Source organism: Elgaria multicarinata, chromosome 9 (assembly GCF_023053635.1).
Source record: "Elgaria multicarinata webbii isolate HBS135686 ecotype San Diego chromosome 9, rElgMul1.1.pri, whole genome shotgun sequence".
NCBI lineage: Eukaryota > Metazoa > Chordata > Lepidosauria > Squamata > Anguidae > Elgaria > Elgaria multicarinata.
The window spans coordinates 85,094,911-85,111,712 of NC_086179.1; the positions used below are offsets into that span (position 1 = coordinate 85,094,911).

General features: G+C 41.2%; 1 protein-coding gene across 1 annotated transcript in view; it reads right to left on the reverse strand.

Moving 5' to 3' along the window:
- STK38L (serine/threonine kinase 38 like) overlaps positions 1-16,259 on the reverse strand; it is a 50,414-nt gene extending 34,155 nt beyond the window's left edge. The window contains exon 1 of the mRNA XM_063134229.1: positions 16,189-16,259. The gene's annotated coding sequence lies outside the window, so the exon portion shown is untranslated. The remainder of the gene's footprint in view (positions 1-16,188) is intronic.
- Between the last annotated feature and the right edge of the window lie 543 nt (positions 16,260-16,802).

Here is a 16,802-nt window from a genome sequence, read left to right on the forward strand (position 1 = left end):
ATCATGTCTCCCCTCAATCTTCCCTTCTCCAGGCTAAACATGCCCAGTTCTTTCGGTCTCTCTTCATAGGGCTTTGTTTCCAGACCCCTGATCATCATGGTTGCCCTCCTCTGAACACGCTTCAGCTTGTCTGCATCCTTCTTGAATTGTGGAGCCCAGAACTGGACGCAATACTCTAGATGAGGCCTAACCAGGGCCAAATAGAGAGGAACCAGTACCTCACGCGATTTGGTACTGGTTCCTCTCTATTCTGGTGCACACACCACAGTATTCCTATCTATACTGTGGTGTGCAAGGTATTGTGGACTTGATGAGGAGAGCCACCCATGGCCCAGGAATGGTCCCCAAGTGGTGGTGCCTGGAGCTAAAATGGCTCCTGCTTGAAAAGTCTTGAAAATCATGGAGCTAGACATTACTACAAAACAGAGGGTCACTAAATTACATTTTGTTTCAGCAGTATTTTAAAGGACAGTTTCCAAAGTGTTTGAAGAAGTCTCCTTTATGTTGAGAATAAAATCAAGACTTGCCATTGTTCCCTCCAAACTACTGGGAAGAGGGGGACACATTACATTCTTCAAATGCTCTCCTAAATAAAAACCAAACCAAACCTAATATAGCAGGGAAAGGATAAGGCAAGAAAAATCTCCCCATAATTTCCTATTTGCATGGAATTCTGTACATGGAGAGCTTTCGCAAATAAATGTTCTTCTGGCTTCAAACTAAAGTGATATAGGCCTTGGGCAAGTCACTACCTCTAACAGAATAAGAGCCAGAATGGTTAAAGTAGCCTTACCCAAATGTTTTGGACTTCAACCCCCTATAAGCACCAGATAGGATGTCCAATGGTCAGGAATGCTGGGCATTGTAGTCCAAAACATTTGGGGGACTCCAGTTTAGGGTAGGCTAAGTTAAAGTATCAGGCTAGGAAGGGGAAGACCTAGGATACAAAGGTGAGGCAGTGGCTGTTCTGAATCAGTGCCTGAGCACAGTAATGGACTGGATGAGGGCCAATAAACTGAGACTCAATCCAGACAAGATGGAGGTACTGTTAGCGGGTGGTTTGCCTGCCCAGCTAGGTGATGTTCACCCTGTTCTGGATGGGGTTGCACTCCCCCTAAAGGAGTGAATGAAACAGATTATCTAGATCCATTTCAATCGGGTTTCAGGCCTGGTTTTGGAACGGAAACTGCCTTGGTCGCCCTGTGGGATGACCTCTGTCGGGAGAGAGACAGGGGGAGTGCAACCTTGTTGGTTCTCCTGGACCTCTCAGCGGCCTTCGATACCATCGACCATGGTATCCTTCTGGATAGGTTGTCTGAGCTGGGAGTTGGAGGTACTGCGTTGCAGTGGTTCCGCTCATACTTGGATGGCCGATTCCAGAAAGTGGTGCTGGGGGATTATTGCTCTGTGTCATGGCTCCTAAGCCATGGGGTTCCACAGGGCTCTATCTTATCCCCTATGCTGTTTAACATATACATGAAGCCGCAGGGGGAGGTTATCTGGAGATGTGGACTGAGGTGTCATCAATATGCGGATGATACCCAGCTCTACCTTTCCTTTTCATCAAACCCAGGTGAGGTAGTGACTGTTCTGAACCAGTGCCTGGGCACGATAATGGACTGGATGAGGGCTAATAAACTGAGACTCAATCCAGACAAGACGGAGGTACTGTTAGCGGGTGGTTCATCTGTCCAGCAAGGTGATGTTTGCCCTGTCCTGGACGGGGTTGCACTCTCCCTAAAGGATCGGGTCCATAGTTTGGGGGTGCTCTTGGATCCAGAACTGTCACTTCAGGCACAGGTGAACTCAGTGGCAAAGAGCACCTTTTATCAGCTTAGGTTGATATACCAACTGCGCCCTTATCTGGACAGAGATAGCCTAGCTACAGTTATCCATGCTCTGATAACCTCTCGTTTGGATTACTGCAATGCATTATACGTGGGGCTGCCTTTGAAAACAGTCCGGAAACTTCAACTGGTACAAAACAGGGCAGCACGGTTACTAACAGGGACTGGCTGACGAGACCACATCACGCCAGTCCTTTTCCAGCTTCATTGGCTGCCAGTCCAGGTCCGGGCCCGATTCAAAGTGCTGGTATTAACATTTAAAGCCCTAAACGGCTTGGGGCCAGGGTATCTGAAGGAACGCCTCCTCCCATATGTACCTGCCCGGACCCTAAGGTCATCCTCAGGGGTCCTTCTCCACGAGCCCCTACCAAAGGAAGTGAGGCAGGTGGCTACCAGGAGGAGGGCCTTCTCTGCTGTGGCACCCCGGCTGTGGAATGAGCTCCCTAAGGAGGTTCGCTTGGCACCTACATTATATGCTTTTAGACGCCAGGTGAAGACCTTTTTATTCTCCCAGCATTTTAACAGTCTATAAATAAATTTTAACTTGGTGTTTTAAATTTGTAATTTTGCATTGCTGCTGTTTTTATCTGGTTGAGCTTTTATATTGTATTTTATAGTATGGTTTTATACTGTTTTATACTTTGATGTTTTTAATTTTTGTGAACCGCCCAGAGAGCTCCGGCTATTGGGTGGTATAGAAATGTAATTAATAAATAATAATAAATAATACTTTGAATGGCTTTAATTTTTGTGAACCGCCCAGAGAGCTTCATCTATTGGGCGGGATAAAAATGCAATAAATAAATACAAATCCCCCTCAGCCATGATGAAACTCACTGGATGACTTTATGCAAGTTATTCTCAACCTAAACTACACCACAGGATCATTGTGAGAATAGAAATGGAGTGTGGGAACCATGTGTACCTGACTATAAGCTGCTTGGGAAAGGGTGGAATAAAAGTGTAAGTAACTATTGCATAGGACTGTGTTCTTAATGTTATACACTCTTGAGGACAAGAAAAAAGTGTGATATTACACAACCAATATTAACTCAGCCACAATAATCCAAAAGAAAGCCACCAAAAAAGTAGATTCTTTCTCAATACAGAGCCATTGTTACAGCCCAGTGAACACTGGCTTGCAGGCTGCTTGGAATATAATGTATTTTTATCTCAGAATTTAATGGTAGCAAGAATGAGTGTTACATGGGCTCTCTTTCAAGCAACAGTTTTTCAATGAACAACTTGGCATCTGGTCTTGTTTACACCATGGGGATACAGAATTTTAATTGAGGATTATCCCAAAATAATAACATGAGCTTGACTATGTTTGTGGATCGAGAATCTGGCATTTTTTCAGTCACATCTTTCTGCCCATTGTCATGAATGGAAACACTATTAGCCGAATTAATAATGCATATACAGTCAGTTTATTGGGGTTAAAAAAGGTAAAAAAATACCCTTGCTGATTAATCAGCTCTTTATCTTTTACTTCATGGTAGCTTCACCTCATTGTGTGAACAACCACATTACATGGCTGAAGAGATTGTAAATCTGGCAATATGCAATTATGTAAACGTCCTTGAAGTTGTTGAACTTTTCCTGTTTTTTCTTCATACATTTGCAAAAGACTCTTGTTCTTTCTAGATATATTTATTTAGCTCACTGAATTAACTTTTAAGGATTACATTTCCCCCTTTAAATTCCACTGGCCAGAGCCAGACACCATTTGAATAAATGAAAAGGAATATCAGAAAATGTACACATCCCCTTAATCCAGATCATACTATTATCAGAAGCAGAACAGGAACCACACATGAAAACCAAATGCGTGCAGGTGCAGCAACTGTACAATAGCAGTGAATCATAAAAAGAGTGGTATGATTCTATATGACTTCATCTCAAAAGTCAGGTGCTTTGCTGACAACATGATCAACACCCTTGAATACAAGGAAACTGCACCCAAACTATAGTTGCTCCAGACCAAAGCTTCGTCATCTATCCAAGACAAATATGGAATCTATTTGGTACAGTGTACTAGTGTACAATGTTTTGGCAGGATTATTTTATGACTAAAGGGCGGGAAAGAACTCTCTTAAAATAACCTTTCCAGTAAAAATGCAGCCATGCCTTGTCTGGCAAAAGAATTTCAGAAAGACGGTTAAGTGTAAAAGTAATCAAGGGAAACACACTGTAAAACTGAAGTCAATTAACTCATCATGGGGGGGAGGAGGCAGTGGAGAGGAGAAGGAAGAGAATACACCCAGGGAAGAGGAGAACAAAAGGAAAAATGTAGACCTTTTGCATAGTTTGAAAAGCAACCTTCACCTATTAGTTCACAAAACTGGAATGTATCTCATAGAAGTTGTTCATTAGCATCCTAAACTGCTAGATACCCCACAGATGACTTGCACAAAGTACAAATACACTCCATCACTATATGAACTGCACATTTTGGTGGAAAGGCAGGATAAAAAAACTAACAAATAATAAATTGAATCATCAGAAACATTTTCTAGATCTAATTCCTAGACAGAAGGGTCATGCATTTTCTGGCAGTGATGTCAGTGGCCCTGTTCAGAGAACACGCTAAGCCGTGATGGTTAAGCATCAGAGCGAGGTCAGCGGGAGGAGAGCTGGCTGCCCCATTCATCCCCCCTCCCCAGTGCTTGGCCTGGCAGAGGTGGCGGCCTCCCGGATGTCCCGTTCCTCTCCTCCCACCCCCGGTTTTTTTTTAAAAAAGTTTGTATTTATTTATTTACAGTGTGGAGCCCAAGTTGGAGCTCCTGGTTGCCTCCTTCCCCGTCCAGCCCAGGGCGACCAATCGGGGGGGTGCCATCAGCTCCACAACCAAAAAAGTCGGGCACCCTGGCTGTGGAATGAGCTCCCCAGAGAGGTTTGCTTTGCGCCTACAGTGTACTCCTTTCGTCGCCAGCTGAAGACCTTTTTATTTTCTCAGCATTTTAACACTTAATTTAACTTAAATTTAAACTTTGCTGTTTTAATTCTGTATTTTAACCTATATCAATTTTTGCTGTGTGGTTTTAAATCCTGGTTGTGCCTTTTTATATTGTATTTTGTATTCATGTTTTTAAATTGTTGGTTGTTTTTATGCTTTTCATGGTTTTAATTTTTGTAAACCGCCCAGAGAGCTTCGGCTATTGGGCGGTATAAAAATTTAATAAATAAATAAATGCCCAAATTTTTAAAGCAGAGTTTCTGGGGTTTGCCCCCGGATGGCTTCGTAATGGCAGCTGCGTCATGTAGATGACCTGCTGCCACTCCGAATCCACCCCGGGGCAAACCCTCCATCAAGACAAGCCCCTGGTTGTTTAGAATCATCAGCTTCCAACTATTTTGCCTATTCTCCTGTCCTACACTACAGACTGCTTTCATGGACAAGAAAGGGTTGCTGTCCACTTTGCACACAGTATATGCCTTGCTTTTGCAATTGTTACTTGTACAGATCCTTCTGGCCTGCCTCAACTGATAGACTTGAGCCCAGCACTGATGGTTTCTGCCTCCTGGCTAGGGTTCCATCAAGTGGGATATGGTATGCTGAATGGCCCAGGAGGGGGGTGATCCAGGGAAGATGTTATCCATTTCCAATTCCCCCACCCCAGAAATAAAGACTAAATTTGAAAGTCAGTGCAGACCAAACCATTACAATAGGAAGCAACACTTAATTTTAAGCAAGGAATAGGTCCACCCCTTCTTGAACACAAACATACACTATATTGGCTAGTCCCAGCAACAACTACCGTTGTTTAATCTTTGACAAAACACAGTTTGTCATTATTCCTGGCCAAGGTACAAGAACAAAACCACAGAGAATCCTTCCCTAGGAAGTTATGCCCTAGTGAAATCATCAAACATCCGCCTTTAAACTATTCTCTTCTCCTAAACACATTTGAAACAGCTATTTTAGACACTCAGTCAAAACCAAATAAGAAAATCCTTATTCAGAAAGTAATTTGTTTGAAGCATCACACCTTTAGAGAAAGACCTTGTAATTGCTCTTAGAGAAAACCTGCATCAACACATGGACCTCCAAAAGAAACAGAGAGAGACTTTTGGTGACAGATACCTGTAAAAAGATAATAATAACCATCCGGGGAGCTTTGGCTATTGAGTGGCATAAAAATGCAATAAATAATATAATATAATATAATATAATATAATATAATAAATAATTTATTTATTTAAATAAATAAATAAACAAATAATAATATTTCTTACCCACCTCTCTGTTTAGATAGAGGCGGGGAACAACAAGTATAAAATACATAAAACTGAATTAAAAACATAGTATATATTATTAATACATCCTAAAATTTTACTGGATAGGCCTGCCGGAATAGATCAGTCTTTATAGCTTTCTTAAATGCTAAAAGACTATTAAGTTGACGAGTCTCCTCCGGCAGGCCATTCCACAGTCTGGGAGCAGCAGAAGAGAAGGTTCTCTGAGTAATTTATTTATTTATTTATTTATTATTACATTTATATATCGCCCCATAGCCGAAGCTCTCTGGGTGGTTTACAACAGTTAAAAATAGTAAACATTAAAAAATACTTGTCGGCCTAGTTTTGGCAGGCTGAAGAGGACCTGAGTGTGCGGGGTGGATTGTACGGGAGAAGGCGATCCTGCAGGTAGCCTGGACCCAAACCATGTAGGGCTTTAAAGGTAATGACCAACACTTTATACTTTGCCTGGAAACTAATTGGCAGCCAGTGAAGAGATTTTAAAACTGGTGTAACGTGGTCCCCCCCCCCCCAGGTGAACCGGTGACCAACCTGGCTGCCATATTTTGAACTAATTGAAGTTTCCGGACTAGGCACAAAGGTAGCCCTATGTAGAGCACATTGCTGAAGTCAAGCCTCAGAGTTACCAGCGCATGCGTTACCATATTTAGGTCTTCCAACTCTAGGAAGGGGCGCAGCTGGTGTATCAGCCAAAGCTGATAGTAAGATGTTGATATTTTGTAACCAGCAAAGAACGTATGGAGATTAAAATACCTTAACTTCCACCCAGATGTTCAAGAATCACAGACAGTTCCGGCAACTTCACACATGATTGTTTTCAGTGATTTTCACTCATGTGTGAAATGGCTGGAATTGTCTGTGTTCTTGAACAACTTGGTAGAAGTTAGATATGCTAACATCCACTTGCTCTCTATTGGTTACCAAATACCAACATCATTCAGGACACAATACTATGCATGTTTAGACAGAAAAAACTTCTATAACTCAAGTGTTCCCCAGCCAGCAACTTTTTTCCCGTTTAACCTCAAGATTGCATTGCCAATTTTATAACATTTGCTGTGTTACATTTGCGTTTTGAATGTGACAATTCACACTCAGGGTCAAACTACATGTTAAATTGGAATTCCGTTTGTGGAGCTCCCAATGTACATTTACTTTTGTAAAAGCAGGTGTGCCTCCCCCACCCCAAATTTGGATTGCCCAATGGCTTAGAGGAGCAAGGGGGAGTCTAACCCTATGTGGAATTCCCATTCTGGATAAGTGTGTCAGAACTGCTCCCTTTCACCTTGCAGAAGATCAGAGAAGTAGATTTGGAAGTGGCCTGTAAGGCCATTGAGTCCATCAGCTAAGACCTGGCTATTTTGGTGAAGACCTTTTGCAGTTGCAATCTAAAGATAGCAGCTGTATGCTGCTATGTCCTGTCCATCTGCTGCAAATTTAGCCATTTTATTTTATTGTTTTCAATCATTTTCTATCTGTATACTGTTTTATTTTGTGAGCCACCTACTCAGAAGATCGAGGTGGTAGTGGAGCTGGGGCCATTAACACAGAAGATAAATTAAATAATAAATATTCCCACCTATACTGCAATGTTTGTCAACTAGCTCCTACAACAATTTCAGGCATCTATTCCCAATGGTTTGACTAACCAGAACTTTTATTCCTGCAACTAGAGTTTACAAGCCCACAATTTAAAGACAGGCTAATAAAGTCATTAGTTTATTTTAGGACAATGCCACCCAGGGTGCCAACTTCAATGATATTCATTTGAAGGTATTAGTTTGTTTGCTTGAAGCCTGGATACTGAAAAAGGACAGTTTTTCAAACATTTGCTCATGTTTTCCTAACTACAATATTTTCAAGCATTTCCATAAGGAATCACGAACTGCAATAATTTTTTTAAAGAGGTAGTAAGAGAGAACATCCAATATTTAAGCACACTCATTCTACATGCCGTACCATGAGCAATTATAACCAAGACTGTCAAATATAAGCCCCATAATTCCTACTCCATGAAATAAATTTACTCTTCTATTAGCAACTAGGCTCTAGCTACTTAACTGATAAACATATATAAAATCATACGTGCACTTGAGATGGAAGAGTGCCTTTATTAATTAGTTCCACTAATCTCAGAGAGATAAACTGCCAAACTTTTCAGACTAGTGCTCTGCATCTGGCAAGACTTCGTTACAACGTTTGCTATTTTTAGCCTTATGATACTCATGCGGCATTGAGACAAGAACAGAAAAGTTTCAGTTCTTTCTGAACTTTCACAAGCAATTCATCACTATTTGGATTTAGCCTTCATTGAATTCCAGGTCAAGGATGAAAAAAATCACATTGCTAGTTGCAGAAAATTCAAAAAAGTCACCTGTAGTTAAACAATGCACACTGCTAAACAATTGGAGAGAGATAATATGGGTGTGTAGCACAAGTAGGACCTGGGTCTACGGGTAGAAAGGCTGTATGCAATTTCGAGGGATTTATGATTCAACAACATATAAGCCATATTATACCTAACACTGGGATATATGTTTCAAGCAGTTAGGACATCAGAGAGCAAGCTGCCATTCCTGGCTTAAGGCAATTCTGTCTTGATAAAAGGAGGAAGATTGGATCACAAACAGTGTGTTTTGGAAACACAGCAATACAAGTAAATAGGATGCAGGGTTTACTTTCTAGGAAGGGTTGGATATCTGGTCCACTGAGGCAAGCAGCAGGCTTCTTAATCTTTGTTGCATACAATTTAAGCCAAAGAGCCTCAGGTTAAAACCACTCTTTCATACATACTGGGGAAGGGTGTCCACCCATTTTCCTGGCTTGCTGCATCCACCTGTTCTAATTCACACAAGGGGCTGTGTGCCTTAGTGCACAGATTCTGGAGGCCTTTCTTTCAAGAACGCCACCTTCAGAAGTGTATGTGGTGGCAGTGATCCATGAGGAGGCCTTTTCAGAATCCAGGCTGTGAACCCCTTTCCCAAGGGAGACTAATTCCACTCCCTCTTTGTTGTCCTTTTACTGGCAGGGAAAGACCATTTTATTCAAGGAGACCTTTGGCCCGTAAGTGGATCTGTTGGGTGTGGTACTGTTGTTGTTGTTGTTGTTGTAATTGTTATGTTTTCATTGTATTTTAATTGTTACGTTTTCATTGTATTTTAAATCACACTGAGTGCCCTTTTTTTTGGTAGAACGGCACGGTACAAATCTAATGAATAAATGAAGAACACGGTGTGAATTTCAGCAAATGTTGTAAGTACACAGAGAAGTCTTTAGGTTCCAACCATTTGTGAATAACATTTACAGAGAAATACCAGCGGAAAAAGAAGTTCAGACATATACACATAGGCTCACCTCAGTTCAGGATTAAATAAGTTTAGAAACAGATTTAAAGCTGGGATTGCTGCTTCTACTCACCCAAGTGGCACTTTTAATTTGCAAAGTACAATGCACAGTACTATGTTTTCCCTCCCAACAGCTGTTAAGTAGAATCACTTCTATTTTACTGATAAGAGACTAAGGCCTAGAGATATCCAATCTTCCAATAACCCCCTTACAGAGGAGGGCTTTATACAATGGACCACAATGTCTCTTATTGGATAATTCGTGTACATTGATGGTGCTAAATAATAACAACAACAATAATAATCTGGTCACCAAAACAAGACTGAGAATGAGACACACACACCTAGAAACCTTCATCAACATGGCACCTTTCATATGGGCTGTACTACAACCCCACATCATACTGGCTGGGGTGTGATGGGGTGTGATGGGTACTGCAGTCCACTACATCTGGAGGTTACTAGGTTGGGAAAGGGTCCTCTGTTCTTCTAAACTGCTCAGCATTTTGGGCTGTGAGCAATCCTAAGCACATTGGTTAATAATTGCGCTAAAATCAATAGAATTTACTTGCAAGTAAACCTAAAGAAAATTCAGGCCAGAGTTTGAGCACTGAAAACTTTGTTTCAATGGGATTAAAAAGTTATGGCATGAATCCAGCTTTAGTTGAAGGCCACTAATTATTTGTATGTGTAAGAACTAGCGCCCCCAAATAAATACATCCCCATCAAGAGTCATATCCAGCCGGCAACTGGAGGATCGTGATCGGAACATGTTGCATTATGTGTATTCAGCTATGCATACAGAAGATTTTCTGCATATGGAATTCTCTTGCTGGAGCACAGCATGTCTTAGTGTCAGGCACTGCATCAGACACGGATTCTGTGAAGCTCCAAACTCTAGTATAGAATCTGCTGGCAGGATTCTCAAAGTGGAAAGTGGTCCTACGAAGTTATAACTAACTGACAGGAAGACATCCTACACTTGCCACTCTCTGGTGCCCAGCTTTCAGTTGTGCTTGGCTCATTCTAACTCTCCAAGCTGCATAATACTGTTTATTGTGTATCTCTAGCACTGTTTTGTCAAGTGGTGATGCTGTGGATAAACAGCAATTTTTACCACTATTTATTTTTATTTGTATTAAAAAAATTATCTCATTTTCCCCCTCTGAGTGACTAACAAAATCCAACAAACAAATCAGAAATAATTTCCATTAAAATCATAAGAAACTTGCAAACAGTGTAAGAAAAGAAAAACATTGAAAGCAAACCAATAAACAAAACAACTTAAATAGCAACGAAGTTAAAACCTTGCTAAAAAAAAAAAAGGTCTTCAAGTGTTGGCAGTACACCAGTAATGATGATTACTGTACATTAATGTACATTAATGGTGCTATATAAATAAATAATAATAATAATAATAATAATGATAATCTAAGTTCTTGGTGCAAGGAGTTCCATCTATGATGTGCTAGCATATGAAAGTCTTTCTCATGGGCCCTTTATAGGTTCTTCTACTCCCCAAGATCCTCCTAGACTAAGGGTCTTAAGAACACCTGGATCCATGTGACCACACAGTCCATTTTTCAGGGTCAAATCATCTCCCATGTTAATCACTCCACATTTTAAGATCAGGATTGTCCTGCTCTCTCTATGAAATACAAAAGGCTTTGATAGGGCCTTCTTGGAATTGACAGTGCTACTTTTGTTCAGTTTTAGCAACACGGACAAAACCCAAGTTCTCTGAATTTTTAAAAAGGTTTTAATTCTGTAACTTTGTCTTTTTGGATGGCTGTGGTTGGATAATTTGAGAGGATTTGCTATCACACTGATGTGCCTGCTAATTTTATAGCATTTTCTTTAAGGTTATATTAATAATTTCAATAATACTGTGCAGCATTCTGAGTACCCTTTGCAGAAAAACGGTTGATAAGTTTCATAAGCATTTAATTGATTTCTCTTACCAACCCAGAAAGAATCTCAATACAAGGTTTGAAAACCTTAGTCCAGCATAATAGACTGCCCCATATGTAGGTATCTATTTAGTGTTATATTCGCCTGGAATGTCACTATTTATAAAATAATTCCCCAAATTTACAAGAATAGCCTTAGTATCTTGGGCAGAAACATGATATAAAACAGTAGACAACTATATTTTAAATGCAAGGAGGAGTAAAGCTTCTGAGGTACATGACTTCATAGAATCATAGAATAGCAGAGTTGGAAGGGGCCTACAAGGCCATCGAGTCCAACCCCTTGCTCAATGCAGGAATCCACCCTAAAGCATCCCTGACAGATGGTTCTCCAGCTGCCTCTTGAAGGCCTCTAGTGTGGGAGAGCCCACAAACTCCCTACGTAACAGATTCCATTGTCGTACTGCTCTAATAGTCAGGAAGCTTTTCTCATGTCCAGCTGGAATCTGGTTTCCTTTATCTTGAGCCCGTTATTCCGTGTCCTGCACTCTGGGAGGATCGAGAAGAGATCCTGGCCCTCCTCTGTGTGACAACCTTTTAAGTATTTGAAGAGTGCTAACCCCTCAATCTTCTCTTCTCCAGGATAAACATGCCCAGTTCTTTCAGTCTCTCTTCATAGGGCTTTGTTTCCAGACCCCTGATCATCCTGGTTGCCCTCCTCTGAACACGCTCCAGCTTGGACATCTACTCTTTTGTTTTCAGTTATTCTCAAAGAAAAGTAGCCCTTTGTTCTCTTCCTTCTGCAGATGGAAGGACAGAGTAACTGCCAAAAGGCATTCAGATTTGCTCAGTTGGATCAGACCATCTGAACTGGTGCTCTCCCTCCGCAATGGCCAAAGCCCTCTTTGCATTTCAAGCACTAGGCCAAAACGTACAGAGCTGAATGGCACATGGCAGTGGCAACCAATCATGACCAGGTGTTAGCTATTTCCCAGAGACTGTATGATTTTTAAAACTGTCTTTCCTCTCAGTGCTATCATGTGTACCCAACCGATTCCTTGATGCAGCTCCATTCAACATGCTTTTTACAGCAACATTTGCGACAAACACTTTAGACAATTAAAATTGTAGTTGTGTTGTTTGTTTACAGAACTCCTTTCTTTGAAGAATGCAATTACTACAAATCGCAGGTCTCAAACGTAACTATACACCAAAATGAATGGGGAGTGAGAGAAGATTAAGTGATTTTGTTTTCAATAGGATGTTTGATTTATGCCAGCTATGATTATCAAAGATATGTAAAGCCTCCACTAGATCAACAAAACCAAACAATTTACTACATAATACCAGTTTACTCTTTACATCAGAGTGATGAATATTGCATTTAAAGTAATTCCTCTTATTGTCTTAACAGATGAGCTTGCCACAGATCTTTCAGGATATACTTTCTGACGAAGCTATTTCACATTTTTAGTCTATCTCCTTGCATCTGAGAGAAAATGAAGGCAGGTTCATTAAAATTATAGAACAAAAATAAATTTGGAAACATTTCACATGCAAAATATGGCAAGCCTCAGTATTACAGATCAAGATGCACAGTAATCTTTTATTCATGGTGCTGTCAAACTGACAGCCTGCATGCCAGATCTGGCCAAAAAGCAATTTTATTTGGTCCCACCAAATCTCAAAAAATGTTTTTTTTAAAACAACAACAACAACGCCTCCAGTTTCATTAGTTATGAAAAGAAAACTGTTCTCTTTTGGGTTTTGTATGAAATGGCCGAGCACATGTCCCCTAGTGATAGTTGGTGCTGACTTGCCCATACTTCTGCTCCCCCCACAAACAGCTGTCTAGAGCAGGGGTGGTCAACTTGTGGTCCTCCACATATTTTGGCCTACAACTCCTATAAACCCTAAGCACATAGACAATGGTGAAGGTTCATGGGAGTTGAAGTTGTTAACATCTGGATGGGCACAAGTTGTCCACTCTTGGTCTAGAGAATAGAAAACCCACAGAGAACACAGAAGCTGGCAATCCTTAACCTAGAAAAGAAGGAGGATAAACCATTGCTAGGTGGAAGGTATATTTATGTGTAATCTGTACAGCACCATGTACATTGATGGTGCTATATAAATAAATAAATAAATAATAATAATAATAATAATAATATGTGTCCCATGCCCCCCACCCCAGGTAGAAAAGACTACCTCCTGATGACTATATGGACCTCCTGTAGCAGAGGCAGTAAGCCTACATACACCAGTTACTGGGGAACATGGGTGGGAGGATGCACCTGCACTCGTGTCCTGCTTGTTGGTTCTGTAACTATATGGACCCTTGGTTTAATCCAGCATGGCTCTTCTGATGTTCTTAAGAGTATCACATTTTCATCCTCTCCACCAAGAATAGAACAAGAAACTGGCCTTAAATGACAAGAAACAGTGCCCTTAAATGGCAGAGATACATATTAGAAATTGCAGGAATAGATTAGTACTAGAACCAGGGGCCTATGGGAGTGGAAGAATCTCTTACTTTAAAAACACTGCAATAAAAGGGTGGATAAACTTCTGTTGCCAATGCTTTGCGAATGTGCTGCCTAATGCAAGGGGATACTATTAGCTTCAACCCAGCTCCAATTCTAAATGCAGGCCTGTCTTCCTTAAGTGTTCATTCTTGCTTCTAGGTGCTTGAACCTGTGCCTCCAAGATTCACATCCCATTTCAATGGTAATGGAGTTACGAGCCAAATCCACACATTCAGCCTATAAACAGATTGCCTCAACAATCCTTTTATGCTATTATATGTACAATATAAACTACTGCACATGCACACACACAATGCATAAATCTCCTTACAACATTTTTTCATATTTAAACATCTTGGCCAAAATAAATCAAGAAGTTAATGAAAATGGCAGTGGATGTCCAAAAGCCTGCAAATGCTTTTAATGTTATTTTCTAAAAAAAAACCTGTCCTTTCTTGATACCTGAAGAGAAGTAAGTGTATTTCAGGGTATATATCCCATATCCTGTGTACAAACCATATATAAGTTCATATATCATCTACACTGAGATCCATCTATAACAAGTGACTTTGTGGAACTGCAGTCTGCATTACAGAAGGATACTTGGGATAAAAAAAAATACACTGAACACTAACCAAACAGGAGAAACTACACCTCTCTATGGAAGAAGCACAAAAGAAAACATGAGTTCAACACATGCTTCACAACGATGAAGTAGCAACGTTCTATGGGTAAAAAGCATTTTAAAAATCAACTCCTAAACAAACCCACTCACTGACTTATTCATTTTGATGTTCTACTATGAAGTACGTGTGTATTTGAAGTTTTTTTAAAAAGATGGCTTTACTTTAAAACATCAGAGCAATAGCATATGCAAAACTCCAACTTTTTACGTACTTTTAACTCTTGTCCTAATACTGTTGAAAATGATATAGACCAAGCAGACACTCTGCTAAAAAAAACTATGTGCTGGATCAAGAACTCAGGTTGACCTTTCTCTTAAGTTCAATGGACTTTGACCATCGCATTCTAGGAGGTTCAATTTGTTTTAAAACAAACTATTCCATCATTTCAATTTAGGCTGACTTTACCACTTCAAATTTGGAATTTCAAAAGAGGAATGCACATGCCTAAAACAGATTATTCGATCCATATCATGTCTGCTACCACTCTGTCAACACAACCACATCACAAAGGTTCTGAAGTGGGTTATAGTGAAGGGATGGGGGGAAAAGAGACACATTTTAATCTGAAAGTTCTCTTACTAAAACATTTGGGAATTACCAATGAAGAAGGTGTAACAGCGCAATCCTAACAGCAGAATCATATGTATGTTTACTTTAAAGTCCAATGAAACTTAATGGGGGGCTTACTCCCAACTGCAGATAAAACTGCAGCATAAAACATACTTATGCCTCAACTTCTTAGAAGGAAGTTAATGCTGAGAGAATGTATTTCAAGAGTCACTGGGAATCCTGTGTATTTTGAGACTACAACGTGAATACCGACATACATTTGAAAGCCAAACCAACCGATTATGCATATCCATGAGGCTTTGGGGGTGAAAGTGAAGGTGATTTAGCACATGTACCAATCTCCCATTAAAAAACAACAACCCATCTGCTTTGAATTCACCAACAAGCCTTTTAACAGATTAGAAAGGCCTTGAAACAACCAATTTAATGAACAAATTAAAACCATCACATTCATACCCGGGACACATACGTGAGACTTAAGAAATGAGTCACAGCTTGCCCTTTAGCTGCCCAGGGGCCTTTCACAACCACTTCTATACCCCATACACAGGCTTCACACACCGAGACACCCCTATTTCCCCCCACACCCACCCATGGCACCCCACACTCCAATTGTGCACCATGAGGCGCAGCACTGGGAGAAAGAAAGGGGGGAATGGGGTGATATCGAAACCAACACCCTTTCGGATTTACAGCAAGGATAATATCTGTCATGTCCCTCCATTCCCACTTTCCTTCTCGCTCTCCCTGGGCAGCTTCCCAATTTCTGCGTCTCTCTAAGCAGCTAGATTTCTCTCTCTCTCCACAACTATGGCCTCTACTGATGGCTCATGATGGTGAAGTGTGTGTGTGTGTGTAGAAAAAGAGGTTCCCCATATGACCTCCCTGTAGGTGTGACAGTGCACCCAAGTGGAGCAAGTCTCCTTCCTCCCCCCTACCCAACCTTTCCACCTTTCTTTGAAAGAGCCTTTACTGACTTGGCTAAGGGGGGAAGCTTTTTCCAGGGAAGGAAGAAACCGGCTTCCCTTTGCGTGCGCACTCACCTCTGTGTGCGTCTCCAAGCCGGCTTCCTTCGCTCTCACAGCACTGCCCGCAGCCCGAGCGTCTGACCACTTCCCCCTCCTGTGCCTCTAATGGAGGGAGGGACGGTGGGTAGCAGCGCCAGGAGCAGGAGGGATCTATCTGTTTACTAGTCAGTTCTCGCGAGAAAACGGAGCAGAAAGGCAAGCAGAGCGCGGAGAGCCGCTGCCTATTGGCTTCTAGCGGGAGCTGTAGCCTGGTGAGTGGAAGGGCGGCCCACGTGGAGCAGCTTATGAAGCCGGGAATCTCAGCACGGTGCAAGTCCCGTTGAACTCCGTGAGAATGGATTCTGGGCAGAAAGAAGAAGCGAGCAAGCAAGCCCACCCACCCCCATGCTTCGGATAGCGCGGACGTCTCTGCCTTTATTTTAGAGGACTTTCTTTTATGAATGGAGACCAGTGCATTGCATTTATTCATAACATTTATTCTCGAATTCTTTCTTCTTTTTTACAAGACTCTCCCCACCACCCACCACGGCTTGATTATAGACGGGTAAACTCGTAACAACTGATCCGCAGGATCTCCTCTAAAACTTGTCACACGTTATTCTTCAAAAGAAAAACGATATTAGTGCTTG